The following is a 14,550-nucleotide window of genomic DNA, read 5'->3' on the forward strand; positions in this document are numbered from 1 at the left end:
AATTCACTATAAACAGCGTGATCTCGTGTTGAGGTGCAGTCATGTCCGGAGCGACGCCAGTAAGACGTTGTCCGCTTCTTTGGCGCCGAAATGGTCAGGACAGTACCGAGTTCGGCAGAAAGTCTCTTCGCTCGTGTAAAAGCTGGCGGACTTTAAGACCAACCGGCGGACCGGTGCATATGTCTGTGATCACAAACCCTACGTTGACAGAGGGAATGAGTGGCCCGAGGAGGACGCACTCCCCCGCCAGCAGGCAACTGTACTGGGAGCCCGGGCGCGTCGTTCGAGCATCGCGCCTCGTACAACTTGCGCCCACGGCAGATGTAACTCTGACCAGCGCGCAAAGAGTAAATTCTTGTGTCGAATACCGATATTCAGTACATTTTGCTTCCAGAGAAAGCACGCGCTTTCTCGCTGGAAAAGACCGAGTAGGGGTACATTTAAAAAAAAAAAAAGAGGAATACCGTAAATGGCAAAAAAAAAATGTAACTAGGGAAAAGACAGCCTTGCAGCCAGCCAGGAAAGAAGCCGGCGGAGGCCACGGCGACCGTTGCAACATTGAGGGGCAAGCCGTCCAATGCGTGGCCGCGTTCCTGCACCCAGAGCCTGCTGTCACCGTCAGCCAGACCAAAAATAAAATGATTTCTTGTCGACCACGGAGCGAGCGAGCCGGAGTTCGTGGAACGGGCCCCTGAGTCTACTGACAGCGAAAGCTGCAGCAAAGGGACCGCCTTGGCGCCGTTCGGTGCTGGCGACCATAACTTCACCAGCGGGAGCAGCTTGGCACCCCGTTGCGCTCGCCATCGGCGGCGTCGACGACGGAGGGAAAAAAGAGGCAGGTCAGGAGCGAGCGGCCGACCCGCTGAGGGGGGCCTGCAACATGCTACGCAACCCGAAGACGCAGTTCCTACCCGTCCCCTGGCGAGCTCCCCAGGCTGACCGACGATGAATGCAGTAGCGCCCCTGCAGCCATCGATACTTCCACGCCTGGTCGACTGAGGGTGAAGAAGCGGGACGTGCAGTTGCTGCGGTCAACAACACTCCCACCCAGCTCCAAGGTCGTCTCCTGTGGTCGTCGGCCGTGACTCCACCTTCGACACCCGTGGCTGTGAGGTTAAATAGGTTGAAAGTTCAACAGCGTCTAGCCGGCCCACTCGGTATATCCCTGGGTGAACGCGGTTACTTTTAGCCGTACGGCGGTTTTCAGGAGAGGGAGATGTGGGGATTCATACCTGCCCCATTAAAAAGGGCCACGCTCTTGGGGAGGACCGCGGGAGAGGGCACACTGGCCACCCTCCCAACCTCCCAGGCACCCGCGGCGACACCGCACGGGTTTCCTTCTCTCCTCCCGGCCTACCCGGGAAGCCTCCTCTCCCCGACCCGATGAGCGCGTCTGCCGCAACTTCCTGGGCGTCTTTCGGGGGTTGAGCGTGCACGCGCACGGTTCAGCATTTTCCGTCGGGGAGACCGCCGCGTTCACCCTCTGCTCCCGGTTCAGCTAGCACTTACCGCCGCGGGCCGTGAGCACGAAGCCGCGCAGATGAGGAGACTACCTCTCACTCCTTGCGCGTGCTTCCCCCTTATGTGGTTTGAATTCACCCCCGTACGCCGCGTTAGCTCGTTACACGGCGGTTGTTCTTGACAGACATAGCAGTAATTGCATTACAGTAATTTGATTACTTTTTCCCGTAATTTGTAATGCAATGAGTTACTTCTTCGGTTCAATAATTTAGTAATGTAATGAATTACTTTTTGGTAGTAATTTCGCAGCAAAAGTAATTAATTCCTTTCGAAATTACTTTTACTGAAGTGCGCAACTACTCCTCAGTAGGCAACAAAGTAGAGTGTCGCGAAAGCAGGAATGACGTGCGGCAAGCCGAAGCCAGCGTAACGGATCGGCAAAAGGAAACAGAATTGAGCAGAACAGTGCGTCTGAGACTTCGTGTGTAGCAGGGTCCCTTAGTGCGGCTACCCATGGCAACTACTCTCCAAACAACAGGATTCAAGGCGTCAAGGGAATGCCGAAGGGAGAGATGGTGCAAGAAGGCCGGAGTTGAAAACTAGTTTAGAGCGCGGCGCAGTGGCACTCCTGTTGCGTCGGCTAGGGCACAGTGGTGCCTGGTTACACTCGTTACCACGGGACGAGGGAGGGTTTGGGTTGGGGGAGAAAGGCCGAAGGGTCCATAGCGTGGGCCACAAGGGCTTGAGCATTACTGAGCACAAGGTGCTGACGTCGATTCTTGGGACTGCGGAAGCAATAAATAACCTAGCTTCTTAGGGCCCTTCAAATGGCGGAAACAGCTCTGGGCCAGCAGGACGCTTCGCCGCTTATTTCACGACCGTTCGACTATGTTTCTGCTTTTGTAGTTTTTTTTTTCGGTTGTTTTATTATTGCAATGGCAAGTGCCGTAGGAAAGAGGGAAGGAATAGCTTTCTGGGACGGAATTTGGCGGGAAGACGAAATAATGTGCGCGCTTCGTATCTGGAGAACAAGTTACTATTTTGTTTACAGCTTTACTTTGTTTTTGCATAGTTGAAAACTAGAAAGTAATTTAAAAGTAATTGAATTTTTTTTGCGAAGTTTATTGCCTCAGGGCATAAAAGAAATGTTATGATGGATGAAGGGGGTAGTCAAATAAATGAAAAAAGGTTGGCTGATGCAATGAAATCGAGGAGTGAACGATGATGCGGTCCCAGTGTCCAAACAGCATATGACTGCGGATTATGGGGGGAGAGGCCAGCTGCCACCAGGTGCCGGATCCGCGTTGGCTTCAACGCTGGACAATCCCACAGTAGGTGATGGATGTCAGCTTCTATATTTCTAGACTTGCAGATGGGGCACCCAGGGTGTGGATATAAATACCGAAATTGTGGCCACTTTCGGATCACTGCTGGTGTTAGGGCCACCCCAACTCTAATCCTCCGAAGCGCCACCTCCTCTGCACGGGTTAGACCGCGGGGGAGGCTTACCGTACACGGAGGTATAAGAGCACGTGTACGGCGCTGGAGGTGCTCCTTTCTTGTTAAAAGCAGGGTGGCATTGTCCAATTTTATGAGGTTTGGCGATGTCGAAGCTGAGTTTGAAAGGCGGGTCGCAGAATCCACTTGGCTTTGAGCACTTAAAAGGTGACGCGGGGTCCATTCAATACGAATTGGATTTGGTATGCGAGCCGCTAGACTGTGTATGTTCTGGCAGATTTCCGGGCTACTACTAACGCGTCTACGTAGCTTTGTCACCTGGAGGGCATCTGTATGTATGATAATACGGACCGTGGAAAGCATGGGAATGGCGGTCACAGAGCGAAGCGCCTCTTGCACTGCAAGCAGTTCCGCACAAAAAGAAGATGGAGGTTCCGGTACTTGAAATGTTGACGTCATGTTCAATGAAGATTTGCTAGGACAGTAAACTGCTGTTATCACTTCACAGGCTTTGATGCTTGCGTCGACGTAATTTATAATGGAACCATGTGGCAAGCGGGCGTCTTGTTCCATAATTCGGTCGCGAAGTGACGACGCCGTTTCCTGTGTTCTTGGTCGGCGTAAATCAGTTGGCTTGTTGTCGTTCAGCTGTACAAAACGCCAAGGAGGAAGAACTGGCAGTGGCGGTGGTAGTAGTGAATGTGTTGAAGCATAAGCCTTCAGAGCGCACGTTGCGTGAGAGAGTGTGGCCTTAAGCTTGCGTGCATCACGTCGTTGCTGCACCAGTTCATCTATTGTGTTTAGTTGTGCGTTTTCTTGGAGCGCCACGATTGGTGTAATGCGAGGAAGGCAGGTGATGACCCTCATTGCCTCTCGATTTATAGCCTCAAGTCGATCCCATTGTGCCCTTGTCAAATGCTGAAATTGGGCTTGATAAACAAGGCGCGGTTGCACAACTGCCCGCACCAACTGTCTCGCAACATCTGAGCGAGCGCCGCCCATTTTTGGAGCAATGCGTCTAATCAAACCCAGTGTCTGTAACGCCTATTTTTTTAGCGCCAGACAGCCATGTACTTCCAGTTCCTGACTCATGAATTGTTAAGCCCAATATTTTTACTGTTAAACTTTCTTGAAGTGGGGTTCCGGATAGATGTAGACGAATAGGTGTTGCCGATAGTTTACGGCGGCCCCAGCGGTTGGCGACTGATATGAACGTAGTTTTACTGGCGGAAAGTTCAAGGCCAATGGAAGATGCATATGTGCACGTAATATCTAAAGCTGATTGCAGGGCCGATGATTGAGTCAGTAGGTCGTTGTGTGTGCTCCACACCGTGATGTCATCAGCGTATATTAAGAACATCAGAAATTTCATGTAACCGCCATGCAAGTGAGATAAACGCAATATTAAATAACGTTGGTGACAACACAGATCCCTGGAGTACGCCGCGAAGAGGGACAAATGATCCTATGGCCTCGCTACTGAGGCGTATTGCAAATTGTCTACTTTCAAGGAAAGATTTTACAAAATTGCGTACTCTAAATGGTAAATGGAGCATGTCAATTGAATCCAGAATGGCAGCATGACTGATATTATCGTAAGCCTTTTCTACATCCATGGCGAGGACGGTTAGTACATTGTGGCTGCGTGTTAATGATAATACTGAGGACGCCAAGACAGCCAATCCGTCTTCTGTGCCTATAGATGGTCGAAAGCCAATCTGGGCTGGGTGGTAGAAACCGTGATGTTAAAGCCACCACGAGATTCGTGTGGCGAGCATTTTCTCAGCAAGCTTGCAAATTGTTGCCGTTAAAGAAATAGGTCGAAAGTTACTTAGGTATGTTGGTGCTTTCCCCGGCTTTAGAAAAGAAATCACAATAGCCGATTTCCAGCTGTCTGGTACATCGCCGTCTAGCCATACCTTGTTAAAGGTGTCAAGGAGTTGAGGAAGTGCATCACCACTGAGGTTCTTGTAAACCTCGTACGTAATGGAGTCCGGACCAGGCGCCGTCTTTCGGTTGGCTTCATCTATAGCTGCAAGCAATTCGGGCATGGAGAATGGGCTCGCGATTCCCTCAGTGTCGGCAGCAGATGGCAGCTTATCGACATGGGCTGGCATGCCCCACAAGTAAGTTCTTGTAACTGGTGCAGGCAACATGTCGTACTTGGGGAAAAACTTGCGCGCTGCTTGTCTTGCGAAATCATTCGGAGACAAATTTGCTGCAAAGCATGCTGTGGCCACTGCATCAGGACGACGACAACCGTGCTCCATGGCATGGAAAGTTCGCCAAAGATGAGCATTCGATGACTGTGTGGAGAACCGCTCGCACCCCAGGTGCCATTGTTGCCGTGAGAGATCACGCTCATACCTTCGAGCCTTAGCAGTAATGTAATTTAGTCTTGTATGTGCATGCGCAGAAGTTGGGTCTCTGGTTGCAGTCAATTCCGCTTGTCGACGAGCAGCCCACAAGTTGAGCAGAGGCACATCCGGTGTTGGTCGACCAACCTCCACCCAGGTAATGGTTGTAGCCTCATTTAGGGCGCTTTTTATGCAGTCTAGAAGCGATGGTGCCGACTCCACAGAGTGATTTTGAAGAATGGCGCGGAAATTGTCCCAATGGACAACTGTACACCTGCGGCGTAATCGTCGGGCCTGTGATGGATAGAGACCGATGACAATAGGATGATGGTCACTGCCCCAGGAGTTCGGCTCTAAGTGCCACGAAGGGGTGCCGGTTCCTGACCACCACGTAAGATCTGGAGCGTATGTTCCACTCCTAGCATAAAGCACAGTCCTTGTTGGTGTTGGTGTTGGTGTATGGTTCTTGAGTGTATTTTTCTTGCCGTTACTCAATCATAATAAACTGTTCGAGTACGTAACTCGGTATCTGTCCCCTCTGGCTCGAACCCACCACATTAGCTACTTTTCGCACCGCAGGTTGGGGGTCACAGCTCTGTCTGTTAGGGCTGCACGTCGGGGCTAGAAGACGACTTTAGTGTCTAGCCCCCCGTGGCGCATTCTTGCGAGAATAACCCCCATAATCTGTACTTGTTGTGGCCACAATTCTTTTGAGACAAATGTATGATATTGACGTGATGGGTCACGTTTACAGACGCCCCCTTAAGGTCCAAGGCCTTGTCATCACAGGGTGTTCGACCGGATCCAATTGTGTGTCGGATCTCGTTTCACGCACTGCATTTTCGAGCTTTTGCACAACAGCTGCCACCTGTTTTACTGAAACTGCCAACTTCCCTCTGTCGGCAGATGTAGTGTAGCCATCGTGGTCCTCGCCTATTTTTTAAAGAAATTGAACTGCAGACAACAAACACCCCACTTGTCTGTATTGTAATCACTAATGAGTACTGATGGACAACACACTGACTCACTTCAACAAGTTGATTTAGTCGATTGTCCTGCCAAACACTTTCACCAAGCTGATCACTGCAGGTTCGTAGCTTTTACTGTCTTCAAACCGATTTTTCCGGCTACTTATGACATCTACACAGGACATAGATTTTAGACGAATTGTGGAAAGTAGCAACTATCCTGGGAACCACCCGTTTTATTGCAAGTCGCCATATATGACACCGTCGGCGTGCCCTCGCGGCAACAAACGTTACTGAGGAAGAAATTTATTTGCAAAACTAACACAACTACAAGTCCTACTTGATGTTATTGAGTTTTATACATTGTTCCTTAGCAAAATAAAACTTTTTTCTTTTATTTTATTGCGTATCCCTTGCACCATAATAAGTTAGCAGACGGTTCCTTGTCCCTTCGTGCCACGGTCGTACCCCCAGCCTTTACCGCGCAACAGGTGCTATCGGGGCGAAGCCATGCTACAAGTCACTAGTAATGGGACCTAGTAATGGGACGATTTCATAACCCCTCATGACTGACGTCTTAATGTCACGTCATTGCCACGTTATTTTAACGCCACGATCCCAAATTTGAGAGTGAAATTGAGAGCGGTACAGAATTCTCCCACTGCGACAACGCAGTAATTTAAGCGATTTAAAGAACGAAACCTGACAACGTGGCTTCTCCTGAGCCATCGTTCATCCAACCCACAAACTGTACCATGACCTGCACTGCAGGAAAAATGCCACTAGTCTATTATCAGTCATTATTACAAATTTTCCACTTAAAATGCGCTTACTTGCTTCGCCAGCCTCATTGTAAGCAGTAACTCATACGGGTTCCTTGAACGTCTTTCATCTTTGCTTTACATGGTCAGTGATTGCAAACGTTTTTTCACTATTCATACAAGTAACGCGCACTGAGCACCTAGCTTTCACCTTCTTTTGTTTTAATTAGGTAAGAATCATTTTCTTTTCCACACATACGTTGTACCCTTTGCCTGCGCCGTAATTACGCCTTCAAATGGTCCGGAAAGCGCTTCGCACCCGCTATTAGAATACGTGCATGAGGCAATAAACCTATTGTTAACCAGTATAACACCAATCGCGATGGCGTGATGGCGCAGTGGCTAAGAGGCTCGGCTACTGATCCGGAGTTGCCGACCTCGAACCCCTGTGTCGGCCGCGTTTCGATGGAGGAAAAAACAAAGGCCTCCGTGTGCTATGAATTGTCGATGCATGTTGAGTATCTCCAGGCGTTCGAAATTATTTCGAAGCCCTCCACCTCGGCACCTCTTTCTCTTCTTTCACTCCCGCCTTTCTCCTTTTTTTACTACGCGGTTCAGGTATCCATGGAGAAGTGTGACAGCTACTGCGCCTTTCCTATAAACCAACGAAACCAGTATAATAACGAAATAAATGTGGCTTAGTTCAAGACATCAAGTTTGGCCCTACGGCACGGCTGTGTCTGCGTTTTACATTGGCTCCATCATCATCGTCGTCACCTGCGACGCGTCATTAATCGATGTGCGAGCGTGGAAATTTGCTCAAGTCTTAAACCTTAACCTACTTGCCGCTTTCAAAAAAGCAATAAAGGTTTGGCAGTTTGGCCATGGAGTGATTGTAAGCTATCCCACGAAACATCTACTCATCATCATCATAGTTATATTCGCGCGAAAGAACATGCTTCGTTAGTAAGCTGCGTCATTATTTTGCTGTGCGCCACAGTAACAAATATTTCGTCGAGTCTTCATTCCGAGTGGTTATCAGCGATCACAGTGCCCGAGGAAGGACAGCCAAGCCCGCAAATTGCACCTATCCTGAGCATGAACAGAGTGAGGTCAAGAATGCGTGGCGAGATACCCATTCAGGCAGAATTACCTGGTGCATTGAATGGCGGCGTGGTGCCGGAAGTACCTGCCTTGAACGACGGCCGGGAACCAGCCAGGTTCGCTCACGTTCGTCCAACGCCCCCAAGTGGACCGCCTTTAAACCACCGCGGAAACCAAGTGCCTCGCCCAGTTTTCAACCGACAAATCATTGAATTCTTGCTCGTCGACTACCACTGGAAGAAAAGGAGCAACGGATAGGCTCCTGACTCTCTCTTGACCTCCTGTTGCTGTCTTCAGATGTCCATCGATAATTTGGTACGAACTGGGGATGTGCCATATCACAGAAGTCGGGAAAGCTGCCACTGATGTTTCTTTTTTCTGCTCGTTAGCTCATTCAGGACTTCGTCACAAACTTTTCGACATTTCAGCTGAACGCAACGCCACCAAATCGAAAGTGCGCGTGATTCAACACCTCTGTGCGATTTATTTTCGTCAAGTGAGAGTGAATTTGTGCAGTTCAAAATAAACCCGGTGTTCTAACAAAACAGCTGCTCACTTGCCTTTCCGTTGTTCTTTTTCAACTGGCCCGATACTAAGTACGGAGGCCTACGCTACGGCGTCCCTCGCAGCCCACTTCGACGAGTTAGTACCATGCAATTGTCTGGAGTGAATAGAGTTTCTCCTTAATGACCTGGCCAAAGCCAACCTAAGCACGCTCCCCAAGGCTAGCAATTCATGTAAATGTAAATTGGTTCACAGGAAAGCAAAGATATGTATTAATTGTCACAATTCCCCATGGACACCTGAACTGGCAGTAGGAGAAGGAATAAAGGTGTAATTGAAATAATAAAGAGCTGTCGTAGTGGAAGTCTCCTGAATAATTTCGACAACGCGGTGATCTTTAGCATGCACTGACACCTCACAGCACAGAGATGATTTTGTGTTTCCATGGAAACGGCGCCGCTCTATGGTTCGCGGCCGGAAATTCCTGTTCAGTAGCTGAGCGTCTTAACCACTGCGCCGCTGGTGCGGCCGATCCCACCGGCCAGTTTCCCGACGCCGCCGCTGCCGCTGTGCATGCTGGTAGATGTAGTCATTCGGCCGCCCCGCCCGCCTGGAGTGCCTGCGTGCCGCGTTTCCGAACAATTTTTAGCCCCTGTGTAGCCCGAGTGCATTGGGAAAATTCACCTGTTACGTTCCTGGATTCCATAACAATAGCACAAGGGAAAGCAACTCCGCTTTTAAGTGTAGCTTGTTCAGCTCGTTCGGTCGAAAAGCCGTCGGCGCCGTCATCGTCGTAATAGTAGTATAGTGGACAACGCGTGTCGAAAATATTCGGGAGCTGCGAAAAAAAATTGTATCATGCTGATTTTGGTTGCAGTGATTGATCACATATTGGTGTGTGATTGGCGATGACGAGTTAATCATAATCATCATAATTAATTGAATATTTGGTGTGTTGGAGATAGAAAAAAAAATTAGAAAAAGGGAGTTCAAAGGTGTCAAAATACTCAGAATGAAAAGCCAATGCTTGCTGATGCTATATAAAATATTTAGAAAATGCAATTGATCAATAGTCAATTGAAATAAATTAAAAAATGCTAAGTACGAAAAAGGGCTTGGTAGGTGTAAATGTGCTCGGAATAGAAAGCCAATGCTTGATGACGCCAATTAAAAAAAAATTGGAGTGTGCAATTGATTGATTAATTAACTTTATTATCATGATGGTACGCCAAGACATTTTTTTTATCGACGTAACGTGATACACGGGAAACTTGCAACAACTTACCCAGGTCACTGTGGCCAAAACTCAGGTAAACTTTCACAATTCCACTGTGTCCGCGGTATCTCTGAAATCTCACCGTTTTCGCGCGGACTCAGACACTTCACCTAGTCTACTAGAAGTCAGTAGATATCACTGTTGCAAAGGTCTGTTAGCAAATATCGGCTTTGTGCAAAATCCAGATGACAATTAAGACACGAAGGACTGGCGCCACAATTCAAAACTGTCGCCAACCTTCACTGCATCCCTATGGCGTTCGTCACTAAGCTAAAATAACGTAACACGCATCGCAAAGCACGCGCGTGCTAAAACAAAACCTCCAAACAATCATTTTGCCTCAAACTATTCATACATGGCTCAAAAATAGGATAGCACTTCGTAATCACATGGTAACAGAAACAAAATTAAGGGATCACTTCAGCTCCGCCGCTACGGCTATGACTCGATAGCGTTTCACACACACAGATGTTTTTATCTTTCATTTTTTATGTTGTGTTATATTTTCTTTCTGGTTTTTATTTCTATTTTGTTTTTATTTCTCTTTATACATTAATACTTAGCATCAGCAAAATTTATTTTCCATTCATAGCAGCTTTATACGTTTGAAAGCATTTTTCATTTTGTTCACTTATTTAAAATAATAAATTCATAACACATGCTCTGAAATTTCTTCATTAGCATCTGGACGCATTGACTTCTCATTCTCAGCATTTTCAAACCTTTGAACCCTCTTTTATCTTTTTTATTTTTCAATTCGTTTAATTCATTATTTGATCAATTACACGCACCAACATCCCCTAATTAGCATAATCAGGCATTGAATTTTGATTCATATCATTCTGACACCTTTAGGCCCCCTTTTCCTGTTTTAATTTTTTTTCTATTATTTCAATCAATTGGTTCATCAATTACATAGTTTAAATTTTCTTAATCAGCATCATCAAGCATTGACTTTTCTTTTCGAGCAGTTTGACATCTTTGAAGCCCCGTTTTTGCATTTTTTCATTTTTGCGACTATTTCAATTAATTGATCAAATACGCACTCTAAATTTCCTTTATTAACATCACAAAGCATTGGCTTTTCATTCTCAGAATTTCAACACCTTCGATCCCGTTTTTCCAATTTATTTATTTTTCAATTCTTTCAAGTAAATAATTGATCATTTGCACGCTCTATATTTCCTTAATTACAATAATCAAGAACCGCCTTTTAATTCTGAGAACATCCCCTCCCTTGTCTCTCAATAAAGTTTTTCCGTCAGCCAGTCACCATTCTGAGCATTTTGACATTTCTAAACCCCCTTTCTCCAATTTTTCATTTTTCAATTACTTAAAATATATTATGAATTACACACTCTGCATTTTCTTAATGCGCATCACCAAGCATTGGCTTTTCATTCTGATAATTTTACACTTTTGAATGCCCTTATTTCAAATACTTTTGTTCATTTCTCATTTCTTTATTCGTCAATTAGTCAGTTAATTACAATTATTTCTTTATCTCGTCATCGCCTATCACTCACCAATCGGTTATCAATCACTTGAACCACAAATTGCCATGATATGATATTTTTTGCTCAGCCCCCGATTATTTCCCACATGTGGTTATGCCGGCGCCTTTTCAGCCATACAAAGTGTATATGCCATCACTAAAAGAACAACAGGAGGGTTAGAAAGTTTGCTTTGCATAAAACAGTCAGCGCAATTTTCTAAAATAATACCATGACAAATTTTTCTCGGCGGCGAAGTCTGAGAAATGTGCGATAAGTTCGTGTGAAGCGGTGATTCCAGGACTGCAGTGGCATGTGCACGCGCTGACCAGCGGACTACAACTAACATGGCGGCGGACAAACTTCCGGGAAACCGGCGCATGCGCAGACTGGTTGGTGGGATCGGTCTATTGGAAAACTAAGTTGTGCTAAATGACTGACAGCTTGCCGATTTCACAATGTTTGCAAAAGTGGAGCTATCCGTCAACTTGCGATGCAGCATGAAAAAGCAAGCAAGTGATTAATGTCTGCCTTTAAATTACCTCTTAATTCTGCTATAAAGGTAGATGATGCCTCTAGGGTGTTGAAATTACCGTTTTCTGCTCCTAACTTGAAATATGGCCTGATCAAACTCAATCACTTCACATGCCGGTTTACCCTTTTCTTTGCTTCGCAGTCACGCTTGGATGCTATACTATTTGCACGTTCGAACCCGACCGCGGCGGCTGCGTTTTGATGGAGGCGAAACGAAGAGGCGTCCGTGTACTGTGCGATGTCAGCGCACGTTAAAGATCGCCAGGTGGTCGAAATTACTCCGTAGTCCTCCACTACCAGCTCCTATTTCTCTCTTTCTACTTTAACTTCCACCTCCCTCCCTTCCCTTACGGCGCGGTTCAGGTGTCCACAGAAATAAGTGTGACCGATACTGCGCCTTTCCCTGTGAACCAATTATTATTATTATTATTATTATTATTATTATTATTATTATTATTATTATTATTATTATTATTATTATTATTATTATTATTATTATTATTATTATTATTATTATTATAATGGTGTTCACACTACCGAGGCAAGAGCAGAAAGTCTACTTCATAGAAGTCAACTCTGAGGCTGATATTATGCTAATCTCATTTAATGCAAAGGGCCCAGGGCAACAAAAATATAATGAACACAGGTTGCCATATTCAACTTTGTTTTTTGTTTTTTTATTTCCTTTGCTCTCTATGATTACTATAATCAGTGCTGTGCGCAGTATACAGTGAAGGCTTGCACAATTCCGAGATATAAGGCATGGTTGGTTTCGAACAGAAATAAGAGTTCCTCTTTCTGTCTCTGTATTCAGAAAATAACTTGACTGCATGGTTGCTTGTCTTTTCGACAAAGACACTATTGATTGCATTTCAAGTTATCCAGTGAGATTGTTTGAGTAGATTTTAAGCACATATTTTAATTCGTCATATGGCTGCATTCTCACTCTTATTCTGTTAGGTTATAGATGAGAACAATTCCGTGGTGGAGGGCTATTTGTGTGCTGTAATGCTTTCAACAAATGTTGAGTGCAGCTTCATGCATCTGCCTTATCTGGGTATGTTGAAATGTAGAAAATTTTAGCTATTTCCCCATAAATTATTTCCTTTTCCAAAGCACTACTAGTTATTTCTGATGGAATTCTTCTTGAGATGGTATTTTCTGGATAGTTGATCATCATCTTATGAAGCAAAAAAAAAAAAAATGTGCCATAGCACAATTATTGAGCTTGGCTGTGCTCATTTTGTCTTTGTGTTCTTTTCTGTGTCCCGTTTTTCTAGCTCTTCTTCTTATGATGGCACATAATTTCATTACACTTTGAATTATTGCATTTTTAATATATTTATCGACCTAATGTTGATCTGCTAATTGTCATTCTTTGCAAAAAGCACTTGGGGTCTATGCAGTTTAGAGGGCTTAGGTAATGCATTGCGGATTTGTTGAATCAATATATTATTGCACCAGCTGCAGCCATGATGAAACTTCTGATCCAAACAGCCAGAACACACTGGGCTGTTTGTATTGTTAGAATAATGCATAGCGCATATGACATCGATATAGATGGAAATGAATAGTGGCCAGGTGGTCGGAATGGCTCTTCCTTTGTTGTCCATCTTGTGTCAGCACGTTGGGGGAAAGGAAATGATGGGGTAAAGTAGTGTGATCGAAGTATGCGGGTTTCAGGGGATACAATGGAGACAGCATTTCCTCGGCCGTTGAGGAGCAGCAGAAAGTACTTTGATAGTAAACACTTATTAGTTATTTTGTGCCAGGACGTGTTTAGGCGCAGGCCCTAATTGGCCATACAAGTTGAGCTCCTATTCCGGAGTCCCAGTGGCCTCTGACACTACTTGCGCCGTGGCCACCAATGTCCGCTGGGACTGTATGTCACTGCAGCTGAGTAGCGCCGCCTCCCAGGCTTCGTTATAAAGGTGGGTGATGAAGGATTGGGAAGAGTGGGGATTCGAAGGGCAGACCCAGACAACGCGGAAAACAACCGACTACAGGCTGCAGCCTTATTCATTGAAATGTTTCAGCACTGCCGGGCACAGCATTGTACTTGTAAAAAATTTGAGAAGGAGCCTTTCATCCGCTCCCTGGAAATCCTTACAGGGTTCCGGGAAGCGACGGTGGCTGTCCTTTTAATATTGTTACTTAGCGCTAGGCGCTGGTCGTTGGCCATGAGGGCGATGAAGTGAGGCAGACTGCCTAAGAACGAGACGCTGAGGGTGTCAATCTCCCGTATGACTTCTCATTTTTTATTTCATTTATTTCATCTTTTCGTTCCTTCTCCTGTACCTCTCAATTCATATTCGTTTTAGACACGTAAGTATGCATGAAAAACTTTTTCTGCTAACCAATTCTTGACCGATCCTCTGTGTGGGTATGTGCCATATGTTATTTGGTGAATAAAAACAACTGAGGGTGGACAGATCTGAGCGTCAATCAACCCTAGTTGAGCGGAAGACTATCGTTTGTGATCTTTCCCCGTAATATATCTTGGCGGAGGGGACCCCATTCGATCCCCTGTCACAAGCTGGATCTCCGCAGTGGCCGCCACGTCGGTTACACCACAATGTCTACAGACGCCGCTCCCTTTATGGCCGCCACACCTGCTGTAGTCATGGTCCACCC

Source organism: Amblyomma maculatum, chromosome 1 (assembly GCF_055883805.1).
Source record: "Amblyomma maculatum isolate TAMU_Amacu chromosome 1, ASM5588380v1, whole genome shotgun sequence".
NCBI classification, from domain to species: Eukaryota; Metazoa; Arthropoda; class Arachnida; order Ixodida; family Ixodidae; genus Amblyomma; species Amblyomma maculatum.